Genomic DNA, 15,268 nt, shown 5'->3' on the forward strand with positions numbered 1-15,268 from the left:
CATTCATAGAAACTCGTAAACCCGGTGACGTACATTTCAACACTGGACGACTTATATCCTTCGTAATTCTCCCAATGGAGATTACTCTTTAAAAAAAGCGACATTTAAGCAGAAGATTTTACCAAATGGAAGCGACTGTTGTTCCCCAATTTCATACATGATGGGACAATGTCGCATCATTCACACAGACTCCTTTTTAGGACAGAAGGAGAAAAAGCTGAAAATATCAGGAAATGAAATCTTAAGATTATAAAAATCGGTGATGAATACGATCGGGTCATCGCAACGCGTTCAACAACCCGCAGAAATGTTTTAGCTTAAACATAAATCTAAAGATATATGAACTATCGGCAATTGGCTACCATTTCCTATGCTAGGGAAGATCTGCAGATTAGCGATAGAAGAAGATTTAACAGTATTGGAAAATTCAGCAATGCCAGTGGAACACTTTCCGATACTTCAGATCAAGCTAAACACTTCCGAAATTCTGACGGAAAACTTAACACATTCCAACAACTACCAGAAAAGGCCATCCGTAGATTTCTTTATATATATCTTTGACAGCCCTGTTCACTTGTGCACACATCAGCTCAGCAGGTATGGGCAGTGCTTTGCCCAGAAGTCCCACTTCATTCGTTGATGAAGAATCGCATTGCACTCGGTTCTAACAAGGTTGGACCCGAACAACTGCATCTGAGCGTTAAACAATTATTTCCCATTAAGATTGTTCAAGATTTTCGCACATTGTGTTCAACACGAGTGTTCACATAAATTCCACTCATATTGATTAGAATTGACGGAACGCTGGATGAATGGCAGTGATGAAGACCAGGCATGGTTTGGAAAAGAATTCGGTACAATAAATTACACCCATACGACAACAAACCTCGTTGAATTATAGCAAAAGCACAACATAACATTTGTGTAGGTTTCATTAAACACTCTTGATTCAATTGAGACAAAAGTGGTCATGAAAACTAGCCATTGCCAACGTATACGGGTTGTTTACTCAAACGCCCTCAATGCGATATATCACAAATGGCTACTAAAAATACAATTCCTAGAACCGAGTTTCTCTTAACCTCTGCATTGATTGATATCTATATACCTTTTCTTGAGCACACACGAGGTTGATAAAACAATATTTATTATATGATCGATAACGTTTTGGCGGTTCGCCTTCTTCATAGGCTGAAAAGGTCCAGGTCACAGCTCTCAGCCCAGCACCTACGCTAACAGGGAAAAGACTAACACTTACAGAGAAAAGACTCAAATCTAAATTTCAATCGCATACGGAACAGCTTTCTTAAATCCTCACCGTTCTTCGTGTGTTTTCTTCGTATTTTCCTTACTAATAAATAAGGGATTTTTTCGACTGGGTCGGTGAGGTTAGCGGAACGTCGGATACATAGTGAAAAATGCAGAGAACAGGCAGTTTCGAGCCCTTCTTTTTGATTCCATGATTCTTTTTGGCTTAACATGGCTTCGAAAACTTCGGCGTAACCAGGGTGAAATCTTGTGAGCGCGCTTTATAAGGGATGATGCAAGGAGTAACAAGGATTACGATAGCGTGATAGGTATTCTGAAGAATACACCTATTTCAGTTGGTAAAAAATCAGAAAAGCAGTTGTGTAAGATCTGCTCGTCGAAATTAAGGTAGGCCAGATATGTAACGGCACCGGCTAAACGGGAGCCGTTATTGGCTGTGTTCCTCGTGATATCAGTTGCACAAGAGAAAGACCACTAACCCGAGGGTTAGAAATCTCACGTAGAGAAGCCAAGAAGAGAAATTACGATGTTCTTCGAGTCTCTAGAGCGAGCAGCTTCCACCAGTATTCTCTTTTTACAGGTAGAAGTAACAACTCCACCGTAATCTGTTCGGATCACATAACAATGATCAACGGAGGGTGATACAGGTGAATCGATGTAAAAATAAATGTAAACTTACAAACAAAATTTAAGAGTGCATTATCTAACAATGTGAGTTGACGGGCAGTAAAACGACGATGTCAGGAAGATTAGAAGAACACAAATGAGAAGCAGAGACATTTTAAACACCACTGTTGATAGCCATCGCGAGAAGGTTTAGCTGCCATTTCGCAGAAGTGCAACGATGTGTTGTACGCTGTATTGAAGAGTTGGCTTCATTTTCAATTCAGCTAGGAGCCATGGGTAGAGTAACATAGTTTTTAAACTTTATACTCAATCATGCTTAAGTTCTTACCAAATCATCAACTAAGAACAAAATCCTATAATAGTCTTATGTAGAATAATTGCATGTTTCCAGTAGTTATTCGCTCAACGGTTACAGGAAAGCCTTCCTTTCGACACCAACAACTTTTCAACAACGCCTAGGAAAAGTAATATAAGGTCTCTAAACAATTTTTTGCTAGCTCAAACACAAGAATTAAATTGCAAAGTACTGCAAAGGTGCTTTTTTTCTACAACCTTTCAATTTTCTTTTTTTCAATCTTAATGGCGTATTACCGTAGAAGCGACGGTTTCTAAAATCATGTCAAAATTTTTAGAAATCACCTTACAGTTCATGGGGAGCATGTAGCGCAGTGGTTAGGGATACTCTGCAATTTATACTCGGACGGATCGGAGGTTCGGTCCTTCGTCTTGGGCTTACTAAGCTATTAGTACCTTAGGAGTCGGCGAATTAGTAGATCAGACTTGTCTGGGAGGACAGAAATACTGACTTGATACAACGATAGGCCACTGCAAGTCAATCACTTCTATAATACTTGATGAAGTCGAAAAGTATGGCGCGTCCCTCAAGGATTGATCAACTCGAACAACTTTATACTTTATGCTTTATTACAGTTCTTTACCTGCAACACAACCAATCTGCCTCATTTAACGGTAGTTCACGAGAGAAGGGAATATGATCAATATACCTATGGATCGCAGATCCCTATACTACTATAATAGTAATCTCGTTAATCCTGAGATAACTCAAGGAAGTACCAATAAATTCTTATGTTCCTCTTCGCGTATCGCAGCTATTTAATAATGAAGGATATGCGAAGACACGAATAATATCAGAATCCTAGTGTCGTGCCCTCTTCATTTCTTTCCTATATTTTTGGCCACCATGCAGCCATGGGTACTTCATAAAGCTAAATTAACCACAAAATATTAGAGGGATGAATAGTAATTGAATGCCACAAATTCAACGCACTTTATTCACCCATACTGAAAAGATATCGCCATGTGAAACAACAAAGGAATAACTTCTACTTCAATAGTTTGAATATGCAGGAGTCTTTTTGATGGATCAATTATGAGTAATGAATTGTCGGCAAGTCGGCTAATATCTGCTGGGAATGCCAATAGACAACATGGACCTTACCCCAAATCCTCCATGCCTAACAATAGCTGTCGGCATGGTTGGATTCCATACGAGACTGGTGTCGTGACCGTCTCCACCCATCCAAAGCTCAAGGTCAATAACTAGCCCAGAAGTAGCAAATGTATGGCTAATGAGTGGTCAACGGATCTCGTCTGTTTTGCTTCGCTTTTCCAATTCTTCCTAAACTCTCATTGTTAGTCAATGTTTGTAGGACTCTTCTGTTCTTCATAATGGCTAGTGAATCCATTTCAAGACGTTAATGTAGTCGCCAGTACAACTAACTAGTTACAATGGTTCTCTCTGTTGAACACATTACTGAATTATTTCATGTATGCACATTGTTGATGAGAATCCAGTTCTAAGCCAGTTCTCATCAACACACTGGCTCGTCTTTTCACACGCTACCTTTCAGAATGCAAGGTTCCAAATCAATGGAAGACCAGCAAAACCATGTTGTTGTACAAAAAGGGAGACCTCAACGACATTGGAAATTATCGCCCAATTTGCCTGCTGTCCGTCGTCTATAAACTATCTACTCGAGTCATCCTTAATAGGATTGACAGAACATTGGACGAGGTACAGCCATGCAAGCAAGCAGGGTATCGAAAAAGATTCAGCACGATAGGCTACATCCACACAATAACGAGGCTCACTGAAGTATCACAAGAGTACAAAAGACCGCTTTGTCTCACTTTAATCGACTTGAAAAAGGCCTTTGACTCCTTTGAGACAGAAGCGGTGACAGAAGCTCTGGAAAAGCAGGGCGTCGCTACTCAGTACATCAAGATCCTTCGTGAGCTGTATAAGGATTTCACAACTATCATATCAACATTCTACAACGAAATTAAAATTAACGTAACGAGAGGGGTTCTACAAGGCGACACAATATCGCCAAGACTTTTTACAACAACCCTAGAAGACATTATGCGAAAATTGGAATGGGACAATGAAGGAGTAAAATTGATGGTCGGGACTACACCATCTTCGCTCTGCTGATAATATCGTCTTTATAACATCAAGCATCAGTCAGGGCGGAACGAATGCTGCCGCCTTTGACAGAGTATGTGGAAGTATTGGTCTTCGGCTAAACCTGACGAAAACGATGTTCGTGAGGAACGGATTGGTGTCGAATGCCCCATTTACGCTCAACGGAACGAATATCTCCGAATGCTGTAGTTATGTGTATCTAGGTCGAGAAGTCAACGTGATGAATTACCTAGTCCCAGAGCTGAGCAGGAGGAAAAGAGCGGCATGGGGAGCTTTTAAGAGCATCGAGGATGTAGTGAAGAGGATGAAGAACACGCGACTCCGTGCCCACCTTTCTGACTCGACGATTCTTCTTGCGTTAACGTACACATCAGAAACCTGGCCACTACGTAAGCAGGATGAAAGAACACTCAGCGTTACTGAACGCGCAGTCGAAAGGGCGATAGTAGGAGTGTCCCGTCTAACGCAAAGTGAGAGAGGGAATATGGAACTCGGACTACGTCAGCGATCGAAGATTAGAGACGCCGTTCTTTAAGCCAGAATGTCAAAAACAAGGTGGACCGGGCACGTGATGCGACTCAATGACAACCGATGAACAAGAGCCATCACCGATTGGATTCCTCGGGATGTCAAGCGCACAACAGGAAAACCACCGACCCGATGGTGAGAGTTCTTCACAAAAACTCTTAAGGAATGGTATGATACTCAATGCGTCCCTAGAGCGAGCAGAACACATTGGGCCACTCTTGCATGCGATACTGACGGATGGAGACAATACTGGCGCCCGCTCGATACACGCGAAGATCAACGGGAATCGAGGTAATCTACGTAATGTGCACTGTTAACCTTATCTTTTCTGTTCTCCACATCGCAAAACGTTGACGTTGGTGCAACTAGGTAATTATATTGCTTCTCTCTGTTGAACATATTACTGAGTGTCTCATTCTATGTACATTCATGATCTCATTCTTTCGTGATTATTTTTTGTGTACCATGTATATAAAGGTTTAATTACCCATGTTTGAGGCAGGGCCGTAAAGACAACAAAATCAAAAAAACTTCCATGGCGACTGACGAGCAAATCAGTAATTCAAGAGCTATCCTATCATCAAATGGAGCAGAAAGGCACCAAAAACTAAAACAATAAACTAGTCGGTGTGTCACTTAACACTACCACTCAATCACCAATTCAATTTGCTGCAATTTGCTTCGGATGAAAAGAGACGGTTACGATACTGACCTCGCGTGGAATCCAACCATGTTGACAGCTGTTGTTAGGCTTAGAGGAGGATATGGGGTAAGGTCGACGTTGTCTATTGGCATTCCTTGCAGATATTAGTCGACTTGTCAACAAAATCGTTGTTAGCTTTACAGTAATATTGTGGATGTAGTGTGCGCGAAAAGTGCAACTTCCTATTCAACCAGCTGTCACAAAATTTTATCAAAATCATCAGCTGATTTAGGACATAAAAAGTATTTATCAAAGTTTGGCCTCACCCGCACGCTATGTAATATTTTTTGCTGCTTAACTCACAAGCATATTTGAAACTCGCTCTGCGCCAATACGAAAATTATATATTCATCACTGAGAACTGATAGGACACAACATTTCTTCGAATAGAATTATATTTTATCAAATGAGCAGATAGCAAAACATCTCGGCTCAGACTATACTTGAGGTAATTCTTTTGCCTCTGAAGGCTTGAAGATCATTTCATATAAATGTTTTTGAAGAAATATCCCTTATGACCACTGAGAGCTTTCCTTAGGAGCTTCGAAAGGAGACTCATTCATGAATTCGGAAACAAGCTACATAAATGTTTGGAACGAAAAGAAACACTAGTAAGAATTAGCAAAAACTAGACTACAACTACAATCATAATACCTTTAAAAAAGGACGAAACTAAGAATCCTTAAATTAATGTGAATAACAAATCCTGCCTTTTTGAAGACAAGCGTGACATGAATCAATGCAATAGATGCAAAAGTAAATGTGACCTTGATTTGTCCACTTTTGTGATTTTTGTGATGAGAATGATTTTATTATACAACACTAAAAAGTCAGTGCACAAAGCACTTCATTGCAAAGGCACATGAATCAATAAACTGGAGTTTCATCCTAATAAGATCAGTTAACATCGTTATTTTACGTTTACAGTTTCAATGTGCATCCCTTAAAAATCATATCGTCACTGGGAAACATATTTATATCGAATATAGCTACCCATAAGAAATAAGGAACTCGTAAGTAAAAATATCACCTCGTCAACTAAGCGAATAACTACCGTCCTTCTCTGTTAGCTTGAACGAATCTAACTTTCATAAAAGCAAAGCAGTCTTAAAACATTTTACATTTAGATTACATATTGCGTTACTCACAGATAAAAATAAAAGCGGATTTTCTTGTCAGCTGCCTGTACGACCTGATGACCGTAAACAAGAAAGGTCTTTTTCTTCTTCTCATTAGGACCTAAATTTTCACTTATGAAGAGCATTTGAAGACGTAATGTACTATACAATAACATAATTTTAAAATATAAATAAATATATACATATATGTATATATATATTGTAGAAATAAAAGAAAAGCGCAAAATATGGTGGAAAATTAATTTTTGGGAAAAAATGGATACTAGGCAGACCATTCCTCTACCTAAAAAAATATGATCTTTAAAATTTTTGGCATTAACAGAAATACAATGTTCTTTTCATAAGAACATATATTAGGATCTTTTAAAATTGTGAAAACACAAATGCCAAGCTTCGTTTTCTCAACGGCAAACTTCATACAGCTTGATCATCCTTGTAGCAGGAAAAAAATGATAAAGCTATCAGTCTAAAATTATAAAAGACCATCTAAATTTAGAGAATCTAGAACATCTCTGTAAAAATCTCCAATCACAAACAAAATCGCTAAGAGATTGATGACGATATTTCTCCTTAGCTTACGCATGGTATCCTCGATGACGTGAGAGGCATTCTTTATTATACAAATTTCTTAAGGAATGATAAAAACAACTTTCAACCAGACTATTCAGTTAGATCTCGGTCTACATAAGGAAGGTTTGTGTACGATTCCATACAACTTTTTTACCCAACATTTAAAACAAAACAGTACATAATTCGAAATGTTAATAAAGTTGAACTTAAAGAGAGAATACATTATCAATTTTTACATACCTTCATGGCCCAAATAACTATTTCATACAATCGGTAAGGCAATACGGTTCGCTTGTGAGCCTTGGAATGCCTGCAGTACTTTTTTTGAAAGTTGTTATAAGCTCATTCTGATGTTCATCAATCGCAGTAATAACATATTAGGTAAGTTAAGAGCAGAGAACGCTAAATTTAAAAGAAAGGCAAAAGTAATGAGACAACGAATGAATGAAAATTTCAAATCAATGAAAATTCATAATGAAATGAAATATCCATTAGTTATTCTAAAGAACAAGAAAGAAGTGACTAAACATGCGTTAGTACATTGACGACGACACCTAATTCCAGGTCTATTAGCAATTTTCTATTTCTCAAAACAGAGCATATTTTATTGTCAATGGAAACTTTAGAATAGCTAACATGAGTGGATTATAGAAAAACCCTTTCTCTACTGCAGGATTTTTAAAGAATAAACAAAAGAATAAACAAAAACAATGATGACTATAAATCTGACATGTTCACAGGAGGAAAGAATGCTCTATTTTACAATTCTGCAGTTAAAATGCTCTATTCAATAAAATATAAGCAATTATTAAAGGATTCTTGAATTGTTCACCTATTGTAGTTCACTATTAGCTGCCGACCATTGAAACAGGAGGGAGAGTTCTAGGGACTTCTTTGTCCTGGAGGGATTCGACCGAAGCGCAGTGATGGTCAACCGTCATCACCCACCACTGCTGTTCTCTCTTGTGCCCAAGATCAAAGCGTAAGTTATTTTAAACAGTTATAAAAAATAAATCAAAATGAACCATAAAATATTTTGTAAGTGACAGCTATTTGGTTTAATTTCAGAACTCGCCCGAGACAAATGACCTGTGGGAGGACCGCCCAGATAGATGAACGAAGGTTTGTTTTAAACTTTTACAATTATTCTGCAAAGTTTCCAGGAAAAAATTAATTGAAATTAAATTAACTAATTAAAACCATCGTTTATCTCTCAACTAAAAACCGATCTGCCAACAAGTCCCGTGCTATACTTGCTTATTAAAACTCATAAGCTGGTATCCACTGATGAATTGTGGTCAACAAATCCATTAACGTTAAAGGTTAGACCAATTATCAGTTGTGTAAACGGGCCAACGGACAGAATAACATGGTTTATAAACCTGATAGTCGTCCAGTTACTGAAACATTTGCTAACTCATCTCACGAACACCCGAATGTTTCTGGACCATCTACGTTACGAGCGTCCTAACAGCGCCTACGTCATGGAGTCATTCGATGTTCGATTATACGAACGTATCGAATGACTCCGCAATGCAAGCCGTTTTCGAACCTCTTTCTAAACACCAAAAAGAAATTAACATGTATGGCTTGTCGATTGAGCAGATCATGACCCTCTTAAAATAGTGTTTGAACTGGTCAATCTTTAGATGATCCGGTAAATATTGCCCACAAAAGAGAGGGTTGGCAATGGGACAGCGACTGGCACCTAGTCTCGCTATTGCGTCTATGTCTAAAATAGAAGCCCCGGTAATTAATCTTGGGCCGATACTCTACTGTAGATATATTGATGATTGTTTTGTCATCTTCTCCACACAAGAGGAGATGAACAAATCTTTTGAATTGTTAAATGAACAGTCAGAGTACATTAAGTTCACCCGAGAGACACCTAAAGAGGGCTGGCTTCCATTTTTAAACGTTCAGGTTAGCTTACATCATAACAGCTATGCTACGAAGTGGTACCGTAAGCCAAGTAATAAAAACATACTAGTTCATTATCTCTCATCTCATCCTTCACACACAAAAAGAGCACTACAAGAGACATGTTTCGTACGGCCTCCGGTGTGTGTACGGGAGGAGAACAGAGAGAAGATTCACTCGACTTGGCACGGAAAATAGCCATTTCCAACGGTTACAATATCGTAGCTTCTCGGTATAAGTTTAGAGGAAAGGCGATGAGCTCTAACGATGGGTCTAGCGATAATAAAATTCCGTTGCAAATACCCTTCATTTCGAACGAATTAAGCATAGCTATAAAAAGATGCTTAAGAAGGGTGGGCTTAGAGAAATCAGTGGTAGTTATAGAAATAACACCGAATAATCTACGTCGCCAATTGATTCGAAACCGCTTGTACGACCGTCTATGTACAACGCATAAATGTACGATTTGCCCTCAGGTCAGAGACGGTGATTGCATGATCTCGGGTACAGTGTACCTGATTTCTTGCAAAATTTGCGGGGACGAATATATTGGCGAAACGGGAATACCTCTTTGTGTCCGCATAAAAGAACACCTAGATGGTTAATTTAAAAGCAAGGCGAACACTCCACTAGGCACGCATAGGACACAAGGACACAACGGACAGGATTTTGATGTTAAGGTTAATATTCTCGCGCAGAAAGCTAGCATGTCGGCGCGCAGGGTTCATGAGGCGTTTTGGACTAATTTCAAGAACCCAAACATGAACCGCAAGGAAGAGTGCCTCCTAATCACACGTGATCTCGCACAGTATATAAGACTGATCTTCTAGTCTGATAAAGGGGCACTCCGGAAGGAAGTATACCTCACTCCTCTTCCGCAGACACAACCAAACGGTTGGTCGGAGGCAGAGAAGTGGTGAGTATTTGACGTTGTTTATGTGGTTGGAACTTGGTTTTTGAGTTTCTCTGTTTAAGTTGTTGGCGTGTTTGGCTTGGTAGATCGTTGTCAATCGACCTTTCCAGGCTCTGAAGAAGGCGATACGGCCGAAACGTCAGCCCAATAATAAAATTGCTTACAAACCTCGTGTTTGTTCAAAGAAGAAAAATTAAGAAGTATTCTGCAAAGCTTCTTATATTCGTCTTTTTGTAACTAAGCACTATCGCATTTGAAATACCTTATGGTAACCGTTTTTCATGTATACATACGTTAACTTTTATTACATTCAATGCTGGTAAAAACGTTAGCAACTTCGCCGTCACTGAAGAGTTTTACGCAGCCTGAAAATTGAACCGGATTTCAGGCAGGAACGTTTTGCGAAATCGAGAAGGAAACAAAAACAAAAGAGGTTGCGTTTATAGTTTGGTTTTTATAGTTTTTTAGAAGAATGGTGCTGTGCAGGTCCACACGATGATGTTTTCTCTAAATTTATCTTTCTGATACTGTTTTTCCTTTATTTTGAATAAATTCTGGTTTACTATGTTCGTAAAGCATTATTGTAGATTATTGGGTGACAAAGAAAATAGAAGACAGCGATAATCATGGGCGCGGTATGGCCTCTGAAAGAGCAAATTGATCAAAATTATGATGCCGATCTATGTTCTCACTTATTTAACACAACAAGAGTTCTTCCACCTCTATGCTGTGCAGGTGAAACATGGGCTAGCACTTCAGCCGTATTGAAGAAACCACGCATAACAAAGACTGCACTCGTGCGACGTCTTCGGAAGCTGAGCTGGGACACAGATGAGTAAGCGGGTTACGTTCTCAGGTTACCACCCAATTCGATATTTATGTGATTGATTTTAGGTTTTTTTTAGTTTATTTCGCAATGAATCTCCTTTATAAATTCGTGTGAGTTTTATTCCTCAACTATTGGTTTTTATAGGTATAGGTGGTTCAGTGTTGGAATGATCAGCGAACGATTAGTCCACTTCTTCTACAAACGCACTCATGATTTTAGTCAACGAATTCACGACACACGTATTATTTTTCCGTTGATTTTTCTTTGTGTTGTTGTTTGTTTATGAAAATGCAATGTGCTGTCAAGGAGTTCTTGATTGTACGTAGGAATAAAACCGTGAACATTTCTGGTATAGGTTGCACATTTGACAGAGTAGGCTGGTGCGTTAAAAAAATTGTGCGTTGTGAAATAAATGTTTTCACAGCCCTCGGATGGTCTTGAACTTTGAATTGTTCGCTTTTCAAGTTCTGGCATATTACCAGCTTTTACCAACTTTCCTTTTCTTTTTGCACATGTCAACTAGAGCCCTCTCCAGTAGGGCCACCTATACTGATTATTTGTGGACAGCTGTTTCTCTCTGTCGAAAAAATCGCCTGTCAGTCGTATCACTATCGTTTCAGTGACACTATCTCTCTCCATGTCCCTACTAGGTCAAATTCAGGCGAACAAATGCAATTAGGTTAATTTGGTGCGGCAACATATCTTTATTCTCTAATTTTTTAGTACCGTAGTGTCATTTTTCACGTGATGGCTTTGTTTTCCACCACGCAAAATGGCAAATGTATAATATTCACGCCTTCACAGAATCGGATTTCTTGCTTCTTGTAATTATTTTATGTCCTTTATGTTTTTTCTCTAATTCTGGTGAAATAATTGATGTCTAGTTAGAGTGCATAATTTGAGAAACTATTAGGAGTTAAATTTCATTTTTAACTGCCTATTTTTTCTTAGTCTGCAGTGCTATTATAAATCGAAATATAACCGCTAAGACGCTAATTTGCAAAACTTGGGGGCGATGCAAACTTCCAACCAGATGATTGCCCTTTCCAGGGGTTCACCAGTTGTCAATTACACCATCCGTGCCCCTCGCTTTGCCTTTCTCTCAGCGCGTTTTATTTTGCTTCTATCAACGCTATCAGCACTCATCCGTTATCGGGATGATCTTGGATGCCCAAATCGGCATTGAACCCAAGCTAAGCTGACGCTGGTCAATTTATAATGATGTTAAATTTCATTTTTAACTGTTCTCATCTTTAACTGCTTATTAGGAGTGGCGATAAGTCCGCAATAATTTTTTCCTTCGCTTGCATGGCCCGACATCACAGATGTATCACATTTGTGTGGTTTCCAGCAATTCTTGCATTTTCTTCCTTTTCTCGTATCCATCATCCACGAAGGTCTTTGGATTTTCGCATATGGGTTCGGCAGCTGTTTGAAGAGTTTCAGTCTCATATATGAACGTCGTTTAAGGCTAGTCGAGACGATTCATTCTCCATTCCTGAGACAAGCATGCTACGGAGTTTCGACTTCTCCACCAAAGACAGTTGCCAGTTTTTGTAGACTGGAGGGAACTAGCGGGTCTATGACAAGTCTAGTACCAATTTCCTGACTTCAGACGGATGGGAGGCTTGGTTAGCCCAGGATAGGATCGAACCATTGCCTTTTGTTTTTAACCGCTCTAATGAACGGCCCTACTGCCACTATGCTAGCTCTGAATCTGTTTTCTACTTTACATTCACATATGCCAACAATTGGGATCATCGATGCATCCGTGTTTATGTTGTATATTCTTTGTAAGGATAAAATAGCAAGCCCATTATTCTTAGCAAAGGGCGTTGAGAATCATATGGTTAATCGCACGAAAAAATTCAATTTTCTTTATAGTCAATAGTGTGAAAATAAATTTAGTATTACGTGAGATGCTGAAACAGAATATCCAAATTTGAACGAGAATTACGAATAGCGTATTCCTCTATGCGTCATGGATTATTTCATGTTCAAATGTTTCAGCTCTTTTCTGGCATTAATCGTCATGGAGTTGAATTCACCCTAGTACTTTTATCTCTTTCAAATGAATTCGAAAAAAAATTGTCTTCGAAATATTACGGCTGGCTCTGAAACGTTTATCGAGTATGTGATTTTATTGATTCCGTTTATGAAGAATGATATGTCCACAGTTTATTTACACAAAAAATTTCGAGTTACTTTTAATTTGGTTATATTTTGTGTTTCATCACTATGTTTTCATGCGTTTTCTAAGGCAATGAATAGTAATATTGCGGAAATTATTTGACTATCGCTTCGAATTGTAGCACACTCTATGTCTCAATATGATATTTCGATAGAAATATCTCGCAAAACATTTTTCATGTATGAGTGAATGTTTGGTGGAACGGTCTGATATGATGAATAGTAATTTCATCCAGGGATGGAAAGCGATCGTCCATGTGCAGTGGTGTTCCGTTGAATATTTGTTCCAGCAAAAATACGTGTCACAATCAAACATGTTGAAAGATCGGACGTAAATTTAATAGAATGAAAAAAGTAGTCTGTATTTTGCTTTAAAATTTAAACACTTAAAAATCGTCGAAACTATTTTTTATGCCATCTAGTGCATATTTTTGTCAATCATAACTATCTATCTTTTATCTGAGAAATCAAATGAAACCTACGAGGGCATTACAAACTATTTTTAAACAGCGTTATTCCTTTAATCTCTGTTGATAACAGCGATCTTAGTTTATTGGTAAGATTACGCCAGATTCTTATGATTTTTCTTTGTGGCGAACATTTCGGCACTGTCGCCTGTTTTAGAATTTAATTGACCAGGTTGAACATGCATAGCACTTGTTTCCTACGATGTGATACGATACGATCATAACGATTTTTTGATAGAAATTCTACGTCTTCAAAGTGCTTAGAAGTGTCGTCTCATTCAGTTCTACGTGCTGAACGTCGTGTGTTATCGTATAGAGTCTGCTTTTCATCTACATCACAATATCATTAGAAATTAGATCGGTTTTGTTGCGTAAAACAAATGCTTAACAGACATCTTGACGATTATCTCACAGATATCCGTTGAATTCACGAGGCACTCACTTAGAATGCATTTTTACTTTTTACTGTCTCGAAAATAACGAATGATTATTCAATTATAACGTTAAGTCTCTGTACAACTCATCAAATAGTTTTTAGATGGCAGCACCAATTATTTTCGTTGTTATCAACTTCTGATACTCGACCTTCTTCGACGTGAAGACTCATATCTCCGGGACGAAAACCTTTACAACCAACTTCGTGCAGAGTGTAAGTAAAGTCTTCCTTGTCCATATCTTGTGGCCATTTCCAGTTCTAAGCGTTGCTTTATGTTTATGTTTTTACTCAAAAATAACGATGTGATTTAACACATTGACGACTATCGGCATTGTATCAATGCTCATTTTTTTCGTGGTTTTTTTTTCCGCATTCCGTTTTGATCCCCAGACATTTTGCAAGCAGTCATTAAATAGCTTTTTGAAAACAGATTTAAGAATGGTTTTGACATTGAAAATCTCTGTTGTGTACTTAGAAATATTCAAAGGACAGGCCATATTTTAAAAAGCCGAATAGGCGTCCTTTGAAAATAAATTAACATAGTTGATTTTCAGAAGGTGTAATGGATCATATTTATCGCATGGAACGCTAGGATATGAGAAATACAGCTATGAACTGCATAAGCTGGAAAAAAGATTTTCAGAGGAAATACGACTTCTTTGATCTTAATTGCATAATATTTTTTCATTTTTAAAACCCATGAAATCCATCCAATAAAGAAATTTTTTTCTATACGCGGGACATGTTATCAAATTCTGAAGCCCTCTATTTATTCTCGCTAACGTCATGGAGTCGTTCGATGTTACCGACCCTTATACGAACGTAACAAATGACTCCGCAATGCAAGCCATTTTCGAATTCCTTTCTAAACACCAAGAAGAAATTAACATGTATGGCTTGTCGATTCCAAAAATCATGACCCTACTAAAGGAGTGCTTAAACTGCTCAATCTTTAGATGGTCTGACAAATATTACGCACAGAAGAGAGGGTTGGCAATGGGGCAGCGACTGGCACATAGTTTTGCTACTACTTTCATGTCTAAAACAGAAGCCACGGTAATTAATCTTAGGCCGATACCCTACTGTAGATATGTTGATAATTGTTTTGTCATCTTCTCCACACAAGAGGAGATGAACAAATCTTTTGAATTATTGAATGGACAAACAGAGTACATAAAGTTCACCCCAGAGAGACCAAAAGAGGATTGGCTTCCATTTTTAAACGTTCAGG

The 15,268-nt window shown here is 38.3% G+C and overlaps 1 long non-coding RNA gene across 1 annotated transcript; it reads left to right on the forward strand.

Annotated features, from left to right (window-relative positions):
* The first annotated feature begins 10,254 nt into the window (after positions 1–10,254).
* Positions 10,255–11,212, forward strand: LOC309798032. The gene is made up of 4 exons (XR_014292920.1): positions 10,255–10,383; positions 10,504–10,548; positions 10,703–10,950; positions 11,089–11,212. It is a non-coding gene; the product is annotated as an uncharacterized lncRNA (long non-coding RNA).
* Positions 11,213–15,268: the final 4,056 nt, after the last annotated feature.

Source organism: Mesoplodon mirus, assembly GCF_964341445.2.
Source record: "Mesoplodon mirus genome assembly, contig: HAP1_SCAFFOLD_1438, whole genome shotgun sequence".
NCBI classification, from domain to species: domain Eukaryota; kingdom Metazoa; phylum Chordata; class Mammalia; order Artiodactyla; family Ziphiidae; genus Mesoplodon; species Mesoplodon mirus.